Source organism: Salmo trutta, chromosome 19 (genome assembly GCF_901001165.1).
Source record: "Salmo trutta chromosome 19, fSalTru1.1, whole genome shotgun sequence".
Classification (NCBI taxonomy): Eukaryota; Metazoa; Chordata; class Actinopteri; order Salmoniformes; family Salmonidae; genus Salmo; species Salmo trutta.
The window spans coordinates 8,834,695-8,856,302 of NC_042975.1; the positions used below are offsets into that span (position 1 = coordinate 8,834,695).

Sequence of the window (21,608 nt, forward strand, 5' to 3'; positions counted from 1 at the left end):
CCATTTGACAAAACAAGAAAAACCACCAGCCCAGAAAAACAAAAGCAGTAATGGACCACATGGTGATGAAAACAAGCTTTTAACACATCGGAGACAAAGTGACACGGATGTTGTTGATTTTGAATCCGGCTCTTCATTGAAAGGCTATCGGGGTTTAACACTGGCTTGTTAAGCCGCCATCCCGGATATAGTACGTCATGAGGGCACTTCCGTAAACAGTTGGTCAGTAGAAATGTTAGATGTTCATGCTAAGTGTTTACATGAAGGTTGTGGGGAATGTTGGTTCACTGACTTTCATTTGTGTTTCAGGTTGCTTTGCAGGGTTCATATCCGGCCGAGGCTAAGGTGAATGTACAGTGTATGCTGTATGGGTCTGTTGCCATGACGCAGGTGAAGTTAGGTTAGCTATAATAAAATACCTGCAATATCCTATCTATAGAAGACGAGAGATTTATTTTTTGTATTTTAACAGCTCAGACATATTGAGACCTAAGTCTCTTATAGAAATGCGCCACACACACTCTAAAATGCAGTACTGGAAAGCACAAATAAAACATCTCAAATCACCCAGAAAAACAGTTACATTCCTCCACAAATAAGTCCCCAATCAATACTTTCAATTGCCTAACGGCATCAGAACATCAAGATGAGATGTATTTAGAGTTTTGTTCCAGCAATACGGTGCATTAAAACTAAAATCAAATTTACCTAGCTTGGTGTAGATCCTAGGAACCCCGAGAGTTAACCAATCCTGTGACGAACCCTTCAGGGATTTGACAGCTGACCGAATTTAAAGAGCGGTTACATCATAATCAGATTCAGCCGTTCTGATTCATCTTACACATTGATACAGTTGCTTAAAAGCGTGCCAGTCTGAACCCACGCCCGGGTTCCTGGCCTTGACCCAAGCATCGTCTGTTCTGATAATTCCGGAGTGTGCCAGGCAGTAAACGGACAGAGTCATTTCCTTCCAGCCAGCACCACCACTCTGTGCAAAAGATAGGTAGGGAGAGGATAGTTTGTTAGACAAATATTTTACAATCCTGAATAACAACATTTAGAGAGCTAGCACTTAAAGTTGAAGAATTGATATGGAAAATGTGGATGATTTTAAATAGACGTCAAATAAGAGAGCAGAAAAGTTTCACTTCCATTACTAAAATGATTCAACACATTCCTAATCCCGCTGAGAAAACGTCATTTACAAAGCAGCTGCTAAGCATCACCAGCTATGGATCTGGCAATAAAATCTGTCAGAAACATTATCCATAAGCAATGTTTTATCAGTAGAGGACGTGTTTCTAAGCTCTAGAACCCTTTTCATGTTAAGACTTCCTACTGTAGGCTACTACAGGACCATTGTAGATCTCCAGACCTCAATTACTCAAGGCAGTTACAGTAAGTAACCATGAGAAACTCAGATTCAAATGTGAAGTTTGTAACCATGAGACCTAGTCCTCCATGAACGTCTAATATGGGGGATTTACACATAAATAACTATTCCCGTAGCCAATAATACGCAAGGTCCTCAGGGATAAACCCCCCAAAAAATGCAGGTTCTTTACATCAAGGACTGAAGCACGGGAATAATCAGGCCAGAAATATTACGAAAATATATTTTATTACCTCAGCAACTCAATGCAAGCTTGTTCTTGGGCACATCGGTCTCCACAACATCAAACACCTAGCGATCTGAAGATTGTCTATTGATAAACATGGTTATTTCGTTACAGCTTGTCACGTCCTGACCAGTAAAGGGGTAATTTTGTTCTTATAGTTTGGTCAGGACGTGGCAGGGGGTATTTGTTTTTGGGGGTTCAGGGTGTGTTTGTGTATGTGTTCATGTAGAGGGGGTATTTGGTTTATATGGTTCGGGGTGGTTGTGTATGTAGAGGGGTATTTGATTTATTAGTCCATGGTTTTGGTTATTGTTCTATGTTAGTTTGTTTCTATATTCAGTCTAGTTGTTTGTATTTCTATGTTTAGCTAATTGGTGTTGGGGCCTTCAGTTGGAGGCAGCTGTCTATCGTTGCCTCTGATTGAAGGTCCTATAAATAGGTATGTGTTTGTCATGGGATTTTGTGGGAGATTGTTTCTTGTTTTGCTGTGTGCCTGGCAAGACTGTCTAGTTTGTTTTTGTATACGTTGTTTGTTTTCCTTCTTCACTAAAATAAAAAGATGAGTATACATTTTCCCGCTGCATTTTGTTCTACACCCTACGACACCCGTGACACAGCTTCAGATAATATTCCACTAGATATCACAGTGATACTATGTTTCAGATTTTCTGGCCAAAGCAATACAATAATTAGAACCCTAAAACACATACCTTGGAAGGAGTGCCATGGGAGAAAGAGAGCAGGTACAGATGGATATGGGCAAAACTCTTGCCACGGGCACAAAATTTACAATCGCAGTTCTCTGAATTTGAGCTGAGCCTTGTTGCCATCTTCCCATGGCCCCCCCGCCAGTCAGTCAGTCTTTGAACAGTACACTAGATCTCCTGAATGAGAGACCACACACAGCTTTTATACCAAAAGCCATTCCCTTAATTGGCAATTACAGACACCTGGCACTGAAAGACACCTGTTACAAACGTTTCACACAGCAAGTGAAGATGAGAAAGATATGGCAGTGGATGACCCGCAGCCAGTTCAGAATTTCGGTTAAAAGTTGAGGGATACTGATACATTGATTGGAAAGAATGTGGATTTTGTGGCATTTATTGCAGATGTGATTAATTGCACTGTCCAAACAAACAAAAAGTCTAAAAAACTGGACATAATTGAAGGTGTGGATGAAAGGTTTTTGGTCTTCAGGAATTAACAGCTGAAGCATTGCAGGGAATACTGAATGAAGATGTCGTCTGTAGATGTAATTTTTCACACGCAGTCTGTGCCTGTATTTAGTTTTCATGCTAGTGAGGGCTGAGAATCCACTCTCACATAGGTACGTGGTTGCAAAGGGCGTCAGTGTCTTAACAGAGCGATTTGCCAAGGCAGGATACTCTGAGCACAGCTCAATCCAGAAATCTGGCAGTGGCTTCTGATTCAATTACATTTCCACAGAACCGCTTGTTGCAATTTCAATGAGGCTCTCTTGTTCAGATATTGGTAAGTAGACTGGAGGCAGGGCATGAAAGGGATAACGAATCCAGTTGTTTGTGTCATCCGTTTTGGGAAAGTACCTGCGTAATTGTGCACCGAACTCACCCAGGTGCTTCGCTATATCACATTTGGCATTGTCCGTAAGCTTGAGTTCATTTGCACCCAACAAATCCTACAATGATGGAAAGAGACCTGTGCACCATCATCAACCTCTTGCCTGATCTCCCGGACTACGTTACTAGCCTTTTCCCTGCCTGTACTGTTGCCTTTGGACCCCCTGTATAACCTTCTGCCTGCCCCTGGACCCAGCTACCTGCCGCCTCCTGCTGAGACCATATGCTGGTGCAGTTGGCCCTGGGTTCCTCCTAATGCAAGACAATGCTAGACCTCATGTGGCTGGAGTTTGTCAGCAGTTCCTGCAAGAGGAAGACATTGATGCTATGGACTGGCCCGCCCGTTCCCCAGACCTGAATCCAATTGAGCACATCTGGGACATCATGTCTCGCTCCATCCACCAACGCCACGTTGCACCACAGACTGTCCAGGAGTTGGCGGATGCTTTAGTCCAGGTCTGGGAGGAGATCCCTCAGGAGACCATCCGCCACCTCATCAGGAGCATGCCCAGGCGTTGTAGGGAGGTCATACAGGCACGTGGAGGCCACACACACTACTGAGCCTAATTTTGACTTGTTTTAAGGACATTACATCAAAGTTGGATCAGCCTGTAGTGTGGTTTTCCACTTTCATTTTGAGTGTGACTCCAAATCCAGACCTCCATGGGTTGATAAATTGGATTTCCATTAATTATTTTTGTGTCATTTTGTTGTCAGCATATTCAACTATGTAAAGAAAAAAGTATTTAATAAGATTATTTCATTCATTCAGATCTAGGATGTGTTATTTTAGTGTTCCCTTTATTTTTCTGAGTAGTATATATAGAATTTTTTTTTACATGTGAATCACATTTTTATTTGGCGTACCCCCCAACGGAATACCTGTTGTATAGGATAACTGATTTGGTGGGCAGGAAGATGTGCTTCTGACCAATCACTTTACAGGCAATAATTACTATCCCCACATTAACAAACAAGTGTCCCTTGTGCCACATACATTGGTCAATACTGGCACACTGCATTATAAAAAAAGAAACTTCCCTTTTACAGGACCCGATATTTCAAAGATAATTCGTAAAAATCCAAATAACTTCACAGATATTCATTATAAAGGGTTTAAACACTGTTTCCCATGCACCTGAACGGTCGTTAAGACACTAACAGCTTACAGACAGTAGGAAATTAAGGTCACAGTTATGAAAACTTAGGACACTAAAGAGGCCTTTCTACTGACTCTGAAAAACACCAGAAGAAAGATGCCCAGGGTCCCTGCTCATCTGCGTGAATGTGCCTTAGGCATGCTGCAAGGAGGCATGAGGACTGCAGATGTGGCCAGGGCAATAACTTGCAATGCCCGTACTGTGAGACGCATAAGGCAGCGCTACAGGGAGACAGGACAGACAGCTGATCATCCTCGCAGTGGCAGACCACGTGTAACAACACCTGCACAGGATCGGTACATCCGAACATCACACCTGCGGGACAGGTACAGGATGGCAACAACAACTGCCCGAGTTACACCAGGAATGCACAATCCCTCCATCAGTGCTCAGACTGTCCGCAATAGGCTGAGAGAGGCTGTACTGAGGGCTTGTAGGCCTGTTGTAAGGCAGGTCCTCACCAGACATCACCGGCAACAACGTTGCCTATGGGCACAAACCCACTGTTGCTGGACCAGACAGGGGACTGGCAAAAACTGCTCTTCACTGACGAGTCGCGGTTTTGTCTCACCAGGGGTGATGGTCGGATTCGCGTTTATCATCAAAGAAATGAGCGTTACACCAAGGCCTGTACTCTGGAGCGGGATCGATTTAGAGGTGGAGGTTCCATCATGGTCTGGGGCGGTGTGTCACAGCATCATCGGACTGAGCTTGTCATTGCAGGCAATCTCAACGCTGTGCGTTACAGGAAAGACATCCTCCTCCCTCATGTGGTACCCTTCCTGCAGGCTCATCCTGACATGACTCTCCAGCATGACAATGCCACCAGCCATACTGCTTGTTCTGTGAGTGATTTCCTGTAAGACAGGAATGTCAGTGTTCTGCCATGGCCAGCGAAGAGCCCGGATCTCAATCCCATTGAGCACATCTGGGATCTGTTGGATCGGAGGGTGAGGGCTAGGGTTGATTATGATTACATTTTCTCTGAGTTTAGTTAGGCCCACGTAACTCACTTGTGGATGGCTGTTTCATGGCTAAAGGGAAATAAGCCAATCTTGTTCCACTCACACATACTGTAGCAACATTAAGCTAGTAAATGTCAGTTTTCATAGAGGAAATGTAATTGTTTTATAATAAATAAATAAAAATTACTCTTGAGAATTAACAGAAAAACATTGATATTTTCTATGACATAAACCAAACAGAAATGTCTGGGAACTTGCAGGTGCCTTGGTGGAAGAGTGGGGTAACATCTCACAGCAAGAACTGGCAAATCTGGTGCAGTCCATGAGGAGGAGATGCACTGCAGTACTTAATGCAGCTGGTGGCCTCACCAGATACTGACTGTTACTTTTGATTTTGACCCCCCCTTTGTTCAGGGACACATTAGTACATTTCTGTTAGTCACATGTCTGTGGAACTTATTCAGTTTGTCTCAGTTGTTGAATCTTGTTATGTTCATACAAATATTTACACATGTTAAGTTTGCTGAAAATAAACGCAGTTGACAGTGAGAGGACGTTTATTGTTTTTGCTGAGTTTAGTACCTCTTCCTCAATGTCATTGGTCCATACTGGCACACTGCATTATAGTACCTCTTCCTCAATGTCATTGGTCCATACTGGCACACTGCATTATAGTACCTCTTCCTCAATGTCATTGGTCCATACTGGCACACTGCATTATAGTACCTCTTCCTCAATGTCATTGGTCCATACTGGCACACTGCATTATAGTACCTCTTCCTCAATGTCATTGGTCCATACTGGCACACTGCATTATAGTACCTCTTCCTCAATGTCATTGGTCCATACTGGCACACTGCATTATAGTACCTCTTCCTCAATGTCATTGGTCCATACTGGCACACTGCATTATAGTACCTCTTCCTCAATGTCATTGGTCCATACTGGCACACTGCATTATAGTACCTCTTCCTCAATGTCATTGGTCCATACTGGCACACTGCATTATAGTACCTCTTCCTCAATGTCATTGGTCCATACTGGCACACTGCATTATAGTACCTCTTCCTCAATGTCATTGGTCCATACTGGCACACTGCATTATAGTACCTCTTCCTCAATGTCATTGGTCCATACTGGCACACTGCATTATAGTACCTCTTCCTCAATGTCATTGGTCCATACTGGCACACTGCATTATAGTACCTCTTCCTCAATGTCATTGGTCCATACTGGCACACTGCATTATAGTACCTCTTCCTCAATGTCATTGGTCCATACTGGCACACTGCATTATAGTACCTCTTCCTCAATGTCATTGGTCCATACTGGCACACTGCATTATAGTACCTCTTCCTCAATGTCATTGGTCCATACTGGCACACTGCATTATAGTACCTCTTCCTCAATGTCATTGGTCCATACTGGCACACTGCATTATAGTACCTCTTCCTCAATGTCATTGGTCCATACTGGCACACTGCATTATAGTACCTCTTCCTCAATGTCATCTGGACATTACACTACTTATTGTTTATGTTTTCCCAGAGAACGTCAAGAATGGAAGTGTGATCTCTGAGCTGCCATTCAGAACACTGGTAGTAGAGCTCTCCCCTCTCTCAATATCTCTCTCCCCTCTCTCAATATCTCTCTCCCCTCTCTCAATATCTCTCTCTCCCTCTCTCAATATCTCTCTCCCTCTCTCCTCTCTCAATATCTCTCTCTCTGCCCCTCTCTCTCTCTTTTCTGCCCTCTCTCTATTACCCTCCCCTTGGTACGTGAGTGCTTACAGTCCCTGTGCGAATAACCCTGAGGCAGAGAGAACTCCATTCTCAATCAGTCACAGCTCTCTGTCCGTCTAAGACTGCTGTATTGGAAGCATTAATTATTAATGCATCAGAGCGTGAGATGCATACTTGGTCCGATTGACTAAATTAATAGTCTAAATAAAAAATGATCAAGCCACAGGCTGAGACACACTGCTTACTCTCTGACTGACTGTAACGCCTCGATCACAGCGACAGCGTTGTTGCGTTTTGGTACACCAGAAGTACATTCATTCATGCTACGTTTGCCTTGCAGCATTGCACTTATCGAACAAATGCGTCAAATTGTATACGTAGACGGCTTGACACAAATGGTAGCAGAAGGTGAATGTTGAACTTTTGTTCCATACATATCCAGATGATGCTGCGTACCATTTTGCGCAATGATGGTAGGTATAATGATGTTGTAGGTGTGTTCGAGGCATTATTAGGAAGTGAGGGGCTTTTTGTCTACCTCTGTCCATGCAATTTCCAGCCCCTTTCCTCACTTCCCACTGGGCAAAAACTGGTTAAATCAATGTTGTTTCCATGTAATTTTATCGCCCCAAAAATCTATGTGACAACGGTGAATCAAATTGGATTTGAAAAAAAGTAATCAACATCACAGCATTTCAGGGTTTTTCACCCCAATTTTTTTTCACCTAAATCCAATGACATGGTGAAATGTTTAGTTGATTTCACACTGAATTCACATCAGTTGACAACTCAATGAAATGTAAACCAAAACTAGACGTTGAACTGACTGACATCTGTGTGCGGTGGGTTATCTATCAGTGGGAATTAGTAAATGACCACATCATTCACATAGATGACACAGACAGGACCTGCAGAATGAGCTCTCTGTCTTTCTTCAGTCTCTCTGTCTCCATTCGTATGCCTGTTCTCCACTCTGTCAATACTTACCTTTTTTTCATACCCGTTTACTCCTTTTGGGATCAGAGGTCATCGACGACGCCGCTCCATCTTTCTGTTCTGGGCAGTCCATCACTGGTAGGAGATCTTTCTGTTTGTACACTGTTTTTCTTTGAAAATGTATCCCTAAAACAGCCTCCAAGGTTGTTGAACTGTGAAATGTTTAAGTGTGCTCACATGTTTTTCTGTCAATACAAGCGTACCATTAGGTATTAATATAGTCTTTGGGAAAATGTTTAATTGGATTATGCTCCGTATTGTTATCAGACATACTTCAATGATCTTCAATAATATGTATTTCTCCTTACAATTTCATGATCGTTTCCTCTGTTAATAAGCCCTATAAAACAAAACACTATCAGTTCCAGGAAATTAATAGAAAATGTGTATTTTGGTGCAAATATCATCAAATATAAATCACACACAGCAACGTTTTATCACAAATACCAGAAGGTGGTGGATTTCAGTGCTGAGGCAGGAAATAGTATGGCTAGACAAGGTTCTCAAATAGGAAAACTTTTCTCTCCAAACTTAACATAATATGACCATTCTTGACAAAGCATAACACATTGACTGTATCCAAACAAACTCATATATGAAAACACTCAATACATCTGTGAAACATGGAAATGTAATGCCTAATATCTTCTAAAGCTGTGATCTAGCAGATGTGGGGTCTGATGTGGGCCGTCACCAGTCATGGAGGACAGAAATAGGATATAAAAGCAGGTCAAGTCACATCTGTTTTCCTCTGGTATTCATCTGCTCCCTACAGGTCAGGGCCGGCTGGGAGGAGAGTCACACTTCCTAGAGAGGCCTGAGAGCCACCACACCCAGTCCCTCTCCCCATCTTCCCCTGGTCACACACACACAATCACATGGGGAAACGACGAGAGGAATTGAGATCACATTACACCCTGCCCTATTGTGTTGTATAGGCATGCATAACACAAAGCAGCCAAACTTAAACACAGGTGATTTAGCGTTTACAGACCTTGGGACTATATCTAATTGATCTTTACATTTTTATTAAAATACATTTTAAGTGAATTTTTTTTTTAAACTAAAAGGTTCTATCTGCAATCCAATCACAAGCCTGGTCAAATACAGACGGACCAATCAGAACACGTCTTTGCCATCTCCCTCTAAGTAACACTCTGTGGTCCCGTTCTGTGAGCTTGTGTGGCCTACCACTTCACAGCTTAGCCGTTGTTGCTCTTAGACATTTCCACTTCACAATAACACTTACAGTTGACCGGGGAAACTCTAGCAGGGCAGAAATTTGATGAACTGACTTGTTGGAAAGATTGGCATACTATGACGTTGCCACTTTGAAAGTCACTGAACTCTTCAGTACGGGACATTCTACTGCCAATGTTTGTCTATGGAGATAGATTGGCTGCATGCTTGATTTTATACACCTGTCAGCAACGGGTGTGGCTGAAATAGCCGAATCCACTAATTTGAAGGTGTGTCCACATACATTTGTATATATAGTGTCTAGGTAGATGTAAAGTGACAGGATAGATAGTAAACAGTAGCAGCAGTGTATGTGATGAGTCAGAAGAGTTAGTGCAAAAGTATCAATGCAGGTAGTCCTGGCAACTGTTTGATTAACTATTTAGCAAGCAGTCCTATGGCTTGAGGATAGAAGCTGTTCAGGGACCTGTTGGTTCCAGACTGGGTACATCGGTACCACTTGCCGTGCTGAAAAGTCCATGACTTGGGTGGCTGGAGCCTTTGACAATATTTAGGGCCTTGTAGGGGTGTGCGGACCAGCTGTCAGTTCACCTGTTAATAACCCATCTGCAACCAGCCGACGATAGTGTGATAAAGTGAACATTTCCAAATGACGTCAGTTGTGAAACGACCCACAACGACCCAACATGATTCTGATAAGATTTCAGTTTGACTTGGATGCATATTTTATGTGGTTGAAATACTATCAGCTTTTATGATGCTGATAAAGACTGCACCTCTACAGATGGTATCTGAGCATTCTCATTCTCATTCTCATTCTCATTCTCATTCTCATTCTCATTCTCATTCTCTCAAGATTCTGAAAGAAATCAATCCTATTTCTCCACTCCTATTCTTGAGTCAAAATTTTGCTTTCATTTGTTGTATTATTTTACTGCAAGAATTGTACAATCGGTGTATCATTTTACTGAAATAAATGCTTAATTATTCAGGAGTTAATATTAAGGCTATGTGGGAGGTTATAAACCTAGAGTCGGTGTCCAGATTTCAGTTTCCATTTAACCCATCTGAACAGTAGGCTAAAGTCCCCTTGATGTGCCATAGGCCTATTTGAAGTCCCCATCTTGTAACTGTAGAATTTGTATAGCGCCTCACAATCATCACACACAACATATCCAGCACTGCCATCATCCTCTTTCACCCCTTCACCTAATCTTTCCCAGACATTACTTTTCTGGACCTCCTTTCTCTTTACTTTCAACTCTCCATCTCACAGCTTTTCTCTTATTGAATTCAATTCAGACGTAGTCCTTTTGTCCTCCGTAGATCGACTTTAACTTTTTCTGCCAGTTCCCAAATGCATTTTGGCAATTGGCGTGTAGGCTATTTGGCATGCGTAAAGTTAGGCCCTAAAGCTTGTATTTATATACTCATGCCAGTGAGCCTAAAATAATGAAAGAAAAACCTCAATGAAGCCTATAAGTTGCACAATAATTATACATTTATGGATTTTTAAAGGTATTGTTTTCTCTTTATCAACAAAAAAATGGTCAAGCTGTGGAGAAATGCTCTCTTACATGTGAGATGGTGCGACTATATCAAATTCATATAATTCTAAATAAATATGAAAAAGCACTCACCTCTTTAGTCACGTGTCCTCCGGTGATGAGAAGCCCACCCTACTCGCTACTCCTCCGGTGATGAGAAGCCCACCCTACTCGCAGCACCAAATGTTAGGAATTGACAACTGGTCAAGGTGTGGAGAAATGCTTCATGGAAAATATAAGATGAACAGCTTCTATATTTAAAGGTTTAATAGACAGACATACTCAGACGTATGGGAAGACAGACACGTTCCTCTAAGAGGTTCACAGCAAATGTCCCACCCTCCAGCGGAGAGGGCTGACCTATTGCCTTATCTGTTCGCTGTTTCAGCCTTCCGTGCCCGCTGCCAAAACATTAAATCAAGGTGTTGACCTTGGGGTTGAATAGACTATACACTTGAAAAATCTTAGTCGCTTAAGGACAACCATGGCCGATTTTATGGATCACAGGCCCAGATACCAGTTACTGAGACCTGCTTTAAGGTGAACTCTGGTCTTACAGAGAGTACCTAGAGGCCAAATTCCAATAGGGAATAATCATCAGAAAATATCATTCTTAATAACATACAGATACTGTGTGTGGGTCATCTATAGTAGCCATAAGGCTGGTCAATCCGACTGATCGCTGCTCTCACGCTTAGTTTCACAAGGCTAAATAGTGATATGGTCTATAGCAGTGGTTCCCAAACTTTGTATAGTTCCGTACACCTTCTAACATTCAACCTCCAGCTGCGTACCCCCTCTAGCACCAGGGTCAGCGTACCCCTTCAAACATTCAACCTCCAGCTGCGTACCCCCTCTAGCACCAGGGTCAGCGCACTCTCAAATGTTGTTTTTTGCCATCATTGTAAGCCTGCCACACACACACACACACACACACACACACACACACACACACACACACTATACAATGCATTTATTAAACATAAGAATTAGTGTGAGTTTTTTTTTGCTCTTTATTTAGCCATCTTACATATAAAACCTTATTTGTTCATTGAAAATTGGGAATAACTCACCACAGGTTAATGAGAAGGGTGTGCTTGAAAGGATGCACATAACTCTGCAGTGTTTGGTTGTATTGGAGAGAGTCTCAGTCTTAAATCATTTCTACACACATTCTGTGCCTGTATTTAGTTTTCATGCTAGTGAGGGCCGAGAATCCACTCTCACATAGGTACGTGGTTGCAAAGGGCATCAGTGTCTTAACAGAGTGATTTGCCAAGGTAGGATACTCTGAGCGCAGCCCAATCCAGAAATCTGGCAGTGGCTTCTGATTAAATAAAATTTTCACAGAACCGCTTGTTGCGATTTCTATGAGGCTCTCTTGTTCAGATATCGGTAAGTGGACTGGAGGCAGGGCATGAAAGGGATAACGAATCCAGTTGTTTGTGTCATCCGTTTGGGGAAAGTAACTGCGTAATTGTGCACCCAACTCACTCAGGTGCTTCGTTATATCACATTTGAAACTGTCCGTAAGCTTGAGTTCATTTGCACACAAAAAATCATACAATGATGGAAAGACCTGTGTGTTGTCCTTGTTAATGCAGGCAGAGAAGAGCTCCAACTTCTTAATCATTGCCTCAATTTTGTCCCGCAAAAAACATCACCCAGATAGGCCAGTCGTGTGAGAAACTCGTCATCATGCAAGCGGTCAGACAAGCGAAAATTATGGTCAGTAAAGAAAACTTTAATTATGTTTCATCCCCTCCTATCTCACCGGATAATGCATGTGAACTCAAATCAGTACAGGACAGGGCTCTCCAACCCTGTTCCTAGAGTGCTACCATCCTGTAGGTTTTCACTCCAACCCTGTTCCTAGAGAGCTACCATCCTGTAGGTTTTCACTCCAACTCTGTTCCTGGAGAGCTACCATCCTGTAGGTTTTAACTCCAACCCTGTTCCTGGAGAGCTACCCTCCTGTAGGTTTTAACTCCAACCCTGTTCCTGGAGAGCTACCATCCTGTAGGTTTTCACTCCAACCCTGTTCCTGGAGAGATACCCTCCTGTAGGTTTTAACTCCAACCCTGTTCCTGGAGAGCTACCCTCCTGTAGGTTTTAACTCCAACCCTGTTCCTGGAGAGCTACCCTCCTGTAGGTTTTTGCTCCAACCCTGTTCCTGGAGAGCTACCCTCCTTTAGGTTTTTGCTCCAACCCCAGTTGTAACTAACCTGATTCAACCTACAGGACGGTAGCTCTCCAGGAACAATTTACTGAGTAGAGTGTTGGAGGCTATTTTGTAAATGACATCGCCGAAGTCAAGGATCGGTAGGATAGTCAGTTTTACGAGGGTATGTTTGGCAGCATGAGTGAAGGATACTTTTATTGCAAAATAGGAAGCCAATTATAGATTTAATTCTGGATTGGAGATGCTTAATGTTAGTCTGGAAGGAGAGTTTACAGTCTAACCAGACACCTAGGTATTTGTAGTTGTCCACATATTCTAAGTCAGAACCGTCCAGAGCAGTGATGCTGGACGGGCGGACAGGTATGGGCAGCAATCGGTTGAAGAGCATGGATTTAGGTTTACTTGCATTTAAGAGCAGTTGGAGGCCACAGAAGGAGAGTTGTATGGCATTGAAGCTCGTCTGCAGGTTAGTTAACACAGTGTCCAAAGAAGGGCCAGAAGGATACAGAATGGTGTCGTCTGCATAGAGGTGGATCAGAGAATCACCAGCAGCAAGAGCAACATCATTGATGTATACAGAGAAAAGAGTCGGCCTGAGAATTGAACCCTGTGGCACCCCCATAGAGACTGCCAGAGGTCCGGACAACAGGCCCTCCGATTTGACACACTGAACTTTGTCTGAGAAGTATTTGGTGAACCAGGCGAGGCAGTCATTTGAGAAACCAAGGCTGTTGAGTCTACTGATAAGAATGTGGTGATTGACAGAGTCGAAAGCCTTGGCCAGGTTGATGAATACAGCTGCACAGTATTGTCTCTTATCGATGGTGGTTATGATATTGTTTAGGACCTTGAGCGTGGCTGAGGTGCACCAGTGACCAGCTCGGAAACCAGATTGCATAGCGGAGAAGGGACGGTGGGATTAGAAATAGTCGGTGATCTGTTTGTTAACTTGGCTTTCGAAGACCTTAGAAAAGGCAGGGTAGGATAGATATAGGTCTGTAGCAGTTTGGGTCTAGAGTGTCTCACCCTTTAAAGAGGGGGATAACAGCGGCAGCTTTCCAATCTTTGGGGATCTCAGACGATACCAAAGAGAGGTTGAACAGGCTAGTAATAGGGGTTGCGACAATTTCGGCGGATAATTTTAGAAAGAGAGGGTCCAGATTGTCTAGCCCAGCTGATTTGTAGGGGTCCAGATTTTGCAGCACTTTCAGAACATCCGCTGTCTAGATTTGGGTGAAGGAGAAATGGGGGAGGCATGGGCAAGTTGCTGTGGGGAGTGCAGGGCTGTTGACTGGGGTAGGGGTAGCCAGGTGGAAAGCATGGCCAGCCGTAGAAAAATGCTTATTGAAATGTTCAATTATCATGGATTTATCGGTGATGACAGTGTTTCCAAGCCTCAGTGCAGTGGGTAGCTGGGAGGAGGTGCTCTTATTCTCCATGGACTTTACAGTGTCCCAGAACTTTTCTGGAGTTTGTGCTACAGGATGCAAATTTCTGTTTGAAAAAGCTAGCCTTTGCTTTCCTAACTGCCTGTGTATATTGTTTCCTAACTTCCCTGAAAAGTTGCATATCGTGGGGCTATTCGATGCTAATGCAGTATGCCACAGGATGTTTTTTGTGCTGGTCAAGGGGAGTCAGGTCTGGAGTGAACCAAGGGCTATATCTGTTCCTGGTTTACATTTTTGGAATGGGGCATGCTTATTTAAGATGGTGAGGAAAGCACTTTTAAAGAATAACCAGGCATTCTCTACTGACGGAATGAGGTCAACATTCTTCCAGGATACCCAGGCCAGCTCGCTGAAGGCCTGCTCGCTGAAGTGTTTTTGGGAGCGTTTGACAGTGATGAAGGGTGGTCATTTGACCGCACGCCCATTACGGACGTAGGCAATGAGGAAGTGATCGCTGAGATCCTGGTTGAAGACAGCAGAGGTGTATTTGGAGGGCAGGTTGGTTAGGATGATATCTATGACGGTGCCCGTGTTTACAGATTTGGGGTTGTACCTGGTAGGTTCATTGATAATTTGTGTGAGAGGGAATCAAGCTTAGATTGAGGATGGCCGGGGTGTTAAGCATGTCCCAGTTTAGGTCACCTAACAGCACGAGCTCTGAAGATAGATGGGGGACAATCAATTCACATATGGTGTCCAGGGCACAGCCGGGGGCAGAAGGTGGTCTATAGCAATTGGCAATGGTGATAGACTTGCTTCTGGAAAGGGGGATTTTTAGAAGTAGAAGCTCAAATTGTTTGAGCACACACCTGGATAGTAAGACAGAACTCTGCAGGCTCTCTGTGCAGTATTTTGCAACTCCGCCCCCTTTGGCAGTTCTATCTTGTTGGAAAATGTTATAGTTAGGGATGGAAATGTCAGAGTTTTTGGTGGTCTTCCTGAGCCAGGATTCAGACACGGCTAGGATTGGATGAGTTAGCTAAGGCGTATTGAGCAGGGCTAGAGGCTCTACAGTGAAATAAGGCAATACTCACTAACCAAAACAGCAATGGACAAGGCATATTGACATTAGGGAGAGGCATGCGTAGCCGAGTGATCGTAGGGGTCCAGTGAGTAGCTCGGCGGGCTGGAGACACGGCGATTCAGACAGCTAGCGGGCCGGGGCTAGCAAGCTAGCAGAAGGGCCTTAGAGGGACGTCGCGGCGGAAGAAGTCTGTTGTAGCCCCCTCGTGCTGTTACGTCGGCAGACCAGTCGTGATGGATCAGCAGGGCTCCGTGTGGTAAAAGGGTCCAGACCAATTGGCAAAATAGGTATAGTGGCCAAAGAAATTGGCCGATGGGCTTCTTCAGCTAACAGTCCGATATGCTCTAGACAGCTAGCGGGCCGCGGCTAGCAGATGGGCATTCGTGGACGTCGCGAAGGAGGAGCCAGTTGAAAAAACCCCTCGGGCAGATTACGTTGGTAGTCCAGTCGTGATGGATCGGCAGGGCTCCGTGTCGGCAGTAATTGGCAAAATAGGTATTGTAGCCCAAGGAGTGGCTGATGGACCTCTTCAGCTAGCCGAAGATGGGCCTAGCAAAGGCTAGCTCCAGGCTAATTGGTTCTTGCTTCGTGACAGAGACGTTAGCCAGCAGCGGCCACTCGGATTGCAGCTAGCTAGCTGTGATGATCCAGGTGAAAAGGTTCAGAGCTTGCGCTAGGAATCCGGAGATATGGAGAAAAATAAGTCCGATATGGTCTGGTTTGAATTGCGTTGTGCAGACTGGCAAGAGATGTCCGGGCTTAAGTTTAGCTGATGACCGCTAGCAGTGGCTAGCTGACTACTAACTAGTAGCTAGTTAGCTGGCTAGTTTCTGTTGGGGGTTCCGGTTCAAAAGTAAAGAAAATAGCAGATCCATACCACATTGGGTGAGGCGGATTGCAGGAGAGTATGTTGAAGTTGAGGTTAAGAAAAATATCAAAAATATGCAAAGAAAAAAAAAGATACGACAAGACGAAGACAAAGACGTCTGACTGCCACGCCATCTTGGATCAATTCGTGAGCTGTTAAATTAATTCATTAGCTGTTACTTGATCAGGTCTGTGTTTCCCTCTGTGCTCCAGCCCTCTGGTCCAGGCAGAGAGGCTTTAGTATCCTAATCATTTACACCACTCTGGATGACACTGATTACTCAAGTAACAAGTCTCAGTAAATTGCTGTGTTTGACATATTCTGATACCTATGAAATTTGAATAGAAATTGAAATAGCTATTTTTGAATTCTCACAACCTTGCGTCACCACAATCTTGCTTTGTTGCGTTACCAAACTAAACTTTGTTCAAGACAAAGTCATTTTCCAAACTTTTAGAAATATGCTAAATCTGAATGCGTTTTTAATATGATATTGAAGTCCATCTCCGTCCCACCATTGTTTATTTCAGCTTTTGTTTTCATTTTCCCCACATATTTAATAAATTATTCCAGGTTATAAAACCCAAGGGATTAGCATTGTTATTGGTCTCATCTCTCTATCTGGGGATAGAACATCACAGAGCAATTCCACCTGTCAGCAGACTAGCTCACAGCACAATCCCATTCCTCTCCTCCCTAATCTGGCCCAGCACATTCCACTGCCCCCCTCACAGCAGCTCTGACACACACACACAGCCCACCATCTCCTTATCACCTAGCCCACCTTAGAGATAAATTACACATTTTTTATTACCACATGCTTCGCTGCCTCCAAAGCACTGAGGGAGAACATCAAAGGTCAGGTGCTATCCTTGACCCAGCAGATATACCACACAGTAGTCATACTGTATAGAAATAAATCATGCCGTTTGTTTTGGGAGGGTTTGGGAGGGGGTTAACTGGGGAGGGGGAGCTTGTGGAACAGAGGAATATACATTTTGATCGACCACTGTCAAGGTTTACAGACAACTCGGACCATAAAAAGATGAGACGACTTGTGTCTAAGTATTTGTTCATCATATCTTGGTCTAGTTTGGATGATCAACAAATCAGTAGTGGTGCCAGTTTTTATTGCACTTTGCTCTTGGCGAAACATTGCCAGAGGTTTGCATTGAGTGGATGATATGACTAACCCAATATGCTTACAATAGACTCAAGATAACACCACAATGGGACATATTTTAAAGGAGGTGAACTGTAAACATCGGATGAAAAATATAAAGTACAGACTGTTTATACTGTTATTTCCTCACATTAGGTGGGGCTTCCCATGGCAAAATCCCGAGCCAAGATGTAGTAGAGTTTACACTGTGTTCAGATTGCCTTTCTTTAAAGGACACCAAGGAATGGAAATATTTGTGACATGTAACATTAAACCGAACGCATGGTGATTTATGCGCAAGTGGATGTGATGATTGGGCGAATAGAAAAGAATATAGGCTAGCAGTGAAGATTAGGAATAGCCTGAGCAGCCATGCTTATGTTCCCAGCGCACTGATCTTTCAAAACAAAATGTGCTCTGGTATACTACAGTGATAAAACCAGAATTACTAGAAAGTATTCCTCATTGTTTCAGAGCATTGACACACTCCCCTGATGCCTGTTAGTCCATAGTGGATGCATGTAGACCAGCAGCACTTTGTTTAATTTAACCTTCATTAATCCTTTATTTTTCTAGACAAGTCAGTTAAGAACAAATTCTTATTTACAATGACAGCCTAGGAACAGTGGGTTAACTGCCTTGTTCAGGGGCAGAACAACAGATTTGTACCTTGTCAGCTCGGGGATTTGATCTAGCAACCTTTCAGTTACTGGCCTAACGCTCTAACCACTAGGCCCATGCCCAATCTGGGGACCCATGACCAATGTTTTCAGTCTCCTGAGGGAGTAAAGGTTTTGTCGTGCCCTCTTCACGGCTGTCTTGGTGTGTTTGGACCACGGTAGTTTGTTAATGATGTGGACAAGGAACTTGAAACTCTCGACCCGCTCCACTACAGCCCCGTCGATGTTAATGGAGACCTGTCCAGCCAGCCTTTTCCTGTAGTCCACGATCAGCTCCTTTGTCTTGCTCACATTGAGGGAGAGGTTGTTGTCCTGGCACCACACTGCCAGGTCTCTGACCTCCTCCCTATAGGCTGTCTCATCGTTGTCGGTGAACAGGCTTACCACTGTTGTGACGTCAGCAAACTTTATGATTGTGTTGGAGTCGTGTTTGGCCATGCAGTCGTGGGTTAACAGGGAGTACAGCTAGGGGACTAATTACACACCCCTGAGGGGCCCCAGTGTTGAGGCTCAGCGTGGCAGTCGTGTTGTTGGCTACCCTTACAACCTGGGGGCGGCCCGTCAGGAAGTCCAGGATTCAGTTGCAGAGGGAGGTGTTTAGTCCCAGGGTCCTGGGAAAGGGAAATGTGGAGTGCGACTGAGATTGCCTCATCTGTGGATCTGTTGGGGCGGTATGCGAATTAGAGTGGGTCTAGGGAAGGTATTCAACAGTGAAGAGGCAACACCCAGAGTTCCAGTGTCTGTGTTCTTTTGCCCATCTTAATCTTTTATTTTTATTGGCCAGTCTGAGATATGGCATTTTCTTTGCAACTCTGCCTAGAAGACCAGCATCCCGGAGTCGTCTCTTCACGGCTGACGTTGAGACTGGTGTTTTGCGGGTACTATATAATGAAGCTGCCAGTTGAGGACTTGTGAGGCTTCTGTTTCTCAAACTAGACACTCTAATGTACTTGTTCTCTTGCTCAGTTGTGCACCGGGGCTTCCCACTCCTCTTTCTATTCTGGTTAGGGCCAGTTTGCGCTGTTTTGTGAAGGGAGTAGTACACAGCGTTGTACGAGATCTTCAGTTTCTTGGCAATTTCTCGCATGGAACAGCCTTCATTTCTGAGAACAAGCATAGACTGACGAGTTTCAGAAGAAAGTGCTTTGTTTCTGGACATTTTGAGCCGGTAATCGAACCCACAAATGCTGATGCTCCAGATACTCAACGAGTCAAAAGGCCAGTTGTATTGCTTCTTTAATCAGAACAACAGTTTTCAGCTGTGCTAACATAATTGCAAAAGGGTTTTCTAATGATCAATTAGCCTTTTAAAATTATAAACTTGGATTAGCTAACACAACGTGCCATTGGAACACAGGACTGATGGTTGCTGATAATGGGCCTCTGTACGCCTATGTAGATATTCCATTAGAAATCTGCGGTTTCCAGCTACAATAGTCATTTACAACAATAAAACTTCTTCGGGATCAGTGTCCCTTCCACGGGACGAGTTGTAAGTAACAAGAAAATGTCCCAGGACATAGACATTTCTGATATTGGCCCGAAAGCTTAAATTCTTGTTAATCTAACTGCACTGTCCAATTTACAGTAGCTATTACAGTGAAATAATACCATGCTATTGTCTGAGGAGACTGCATCATTTTGAACATGAAAAGTTATTAATAAACAAATTAGGCACATTTGGGCAGTCTTGATACACAATTTTGAACAGAAATACAATGGTTGATTGGATCAGTCTAACACTTTGCACATACACTGATGCCATCTAGTGGGCAAAATCTAAATTGCACCTGGGCTGGAATAATACATTATGGCCTTTCTGTTGCATTTCAAAGATGATGTTACAAAAAATACAAAAGAACAGTTGTTTTTTTCTTTGTATTATCTTTAACCAGATCTATTGTGTTATATTCTACTACATTCCTTTCACATTTCCATAAACATCAAAATGTTTCCTTTCAAATGGTACCAATAATATGCATATCCTTGCTTCAGGGCCTGAGCTACAGGCAGTTAGATTTGGGTATGTCATTTTAGGCAAAAACATTTTTAAAAAGGGGCTAATCCTTAAGAGGTTTTAACAATTTCTACACTGTATTTCTGATCAACTTGATGTTATTTTAATGGACAATTTTTTTGCTTTTCTTTCAAAAACAAGGACATTTCTAAGTGACCCCAAACCTTTGAACAGTAGTGTATGTGAGCGTGGATTCTCGGCCCTCACTAGCATGAAAACTAAATACAGGCACAGACTGTGTGTGGAAAATGATTTAAGACTGAGACTCTCTCCAATACAACCCGACATTGCAGAGTTATGTGCATCCTTATAAGTATACCCTTCTCATTAACCTGTGGTGAGTTACTCACAATTTTTGATGAACAAATAAGGTTTTATATGTAAGATGGCTAAATAAAGAGCAAAATTATTGATTATTATTGTATTATTATTTGTGCCCTGGTCCTTTAAGAGCTCTTTGTCATTTCCCACGAGCCGGGTTGTGACAAAAACGCACACTCATTCTTTTGTTTAATAAATAAATGCATTTTTTTCTATTTTGTTGCCTTACAACCTGGAATTAAAATAGATTTCTTGGGGTTTGTATCATTTGATTTACATAACATGCCTACCACTTTGAAGATGCAAAATAGTTTTTACTGTGAAACAAACAGGAAATAAGACAAAAAAAAACAGAAAACTTGTGTGTGCATAACTAAGCATTTGCCCACTGAATTTGGTTAAGACGCCGAACTGCAGTCAGGTCAAGACCCTGGTGTGGACGACGAGCACGCAGATGAGCTTCCCTGAGACGGTTTCTGACAGTTTGTGTTAAACTTCTGCAGTGGTGCATCCCGCGGTGGTGCATCCCGCAGGGGAAGAAGTCTGATGTGGAGGTCCTGGGCTGGCGTGGTTGCACGTGGTCTGTGGTTGTGAGGATGATTAGACGTACTGCCAAATTCTCTAAAACGACATTGGATGTGGCTTATGGTAGAAGAATTAACATTAAATTCTCTGGCAACAGCTCTGGTTGACATTCCTGCAGTCAGCATGCCAATTGCACACTCCCTCAAAACTTGAGACATCTGTAGCATTGTGCTGTGTAACAAAACTGCACATTTTAGAGTGGCCTTTTATTGTCCCCAGCACAAGGTGCACCTGTGTAATGATCATGCTGTTTAATCAGCTTTTTGATATGCCACACCTGTCAGGTGGATGGATTATCTTGGCAAAGGACAAATGCTCACTAACAGGGATGTAAACAATTTTGTCCCCAGAATTTGAGATAAATACGCTTTTTATGCATATGAAAAAGCTCTGGAATCTTTTATTTCAGCTCATAAAATCTGGGACCAACATTTTACATGTTGCGTTTATATTTTTGTTCAGTATGTATTAAAAATTAGGATGCCCATCTA

General features: G+C 43.2%; 1 long non-coding RNA gene across 1 annotated transcript; it reads right to left on the reverse strand.

Annotated features, from left to right (window-relative positions):
• Positions 1-846: 846 nt before the first annotated feature.
• On the reverse strand, positions 847-2,479 carry LOC115153688 (uncharacterized). The gene is made up of 3 exons (XR_003867732.1): positions 2,330-2,479; positions 1,627-1,703; positions 847-988 (listed from the first exon to the last, which is right to left on the reverse strand). It is a non-coding gene; the product is annotated as an uncharacterized LOC115153688 (long non-coding RNA).
• Between the last annotated feature and the right edge of the window lie 19,129 nt (positions 2,480-21,608).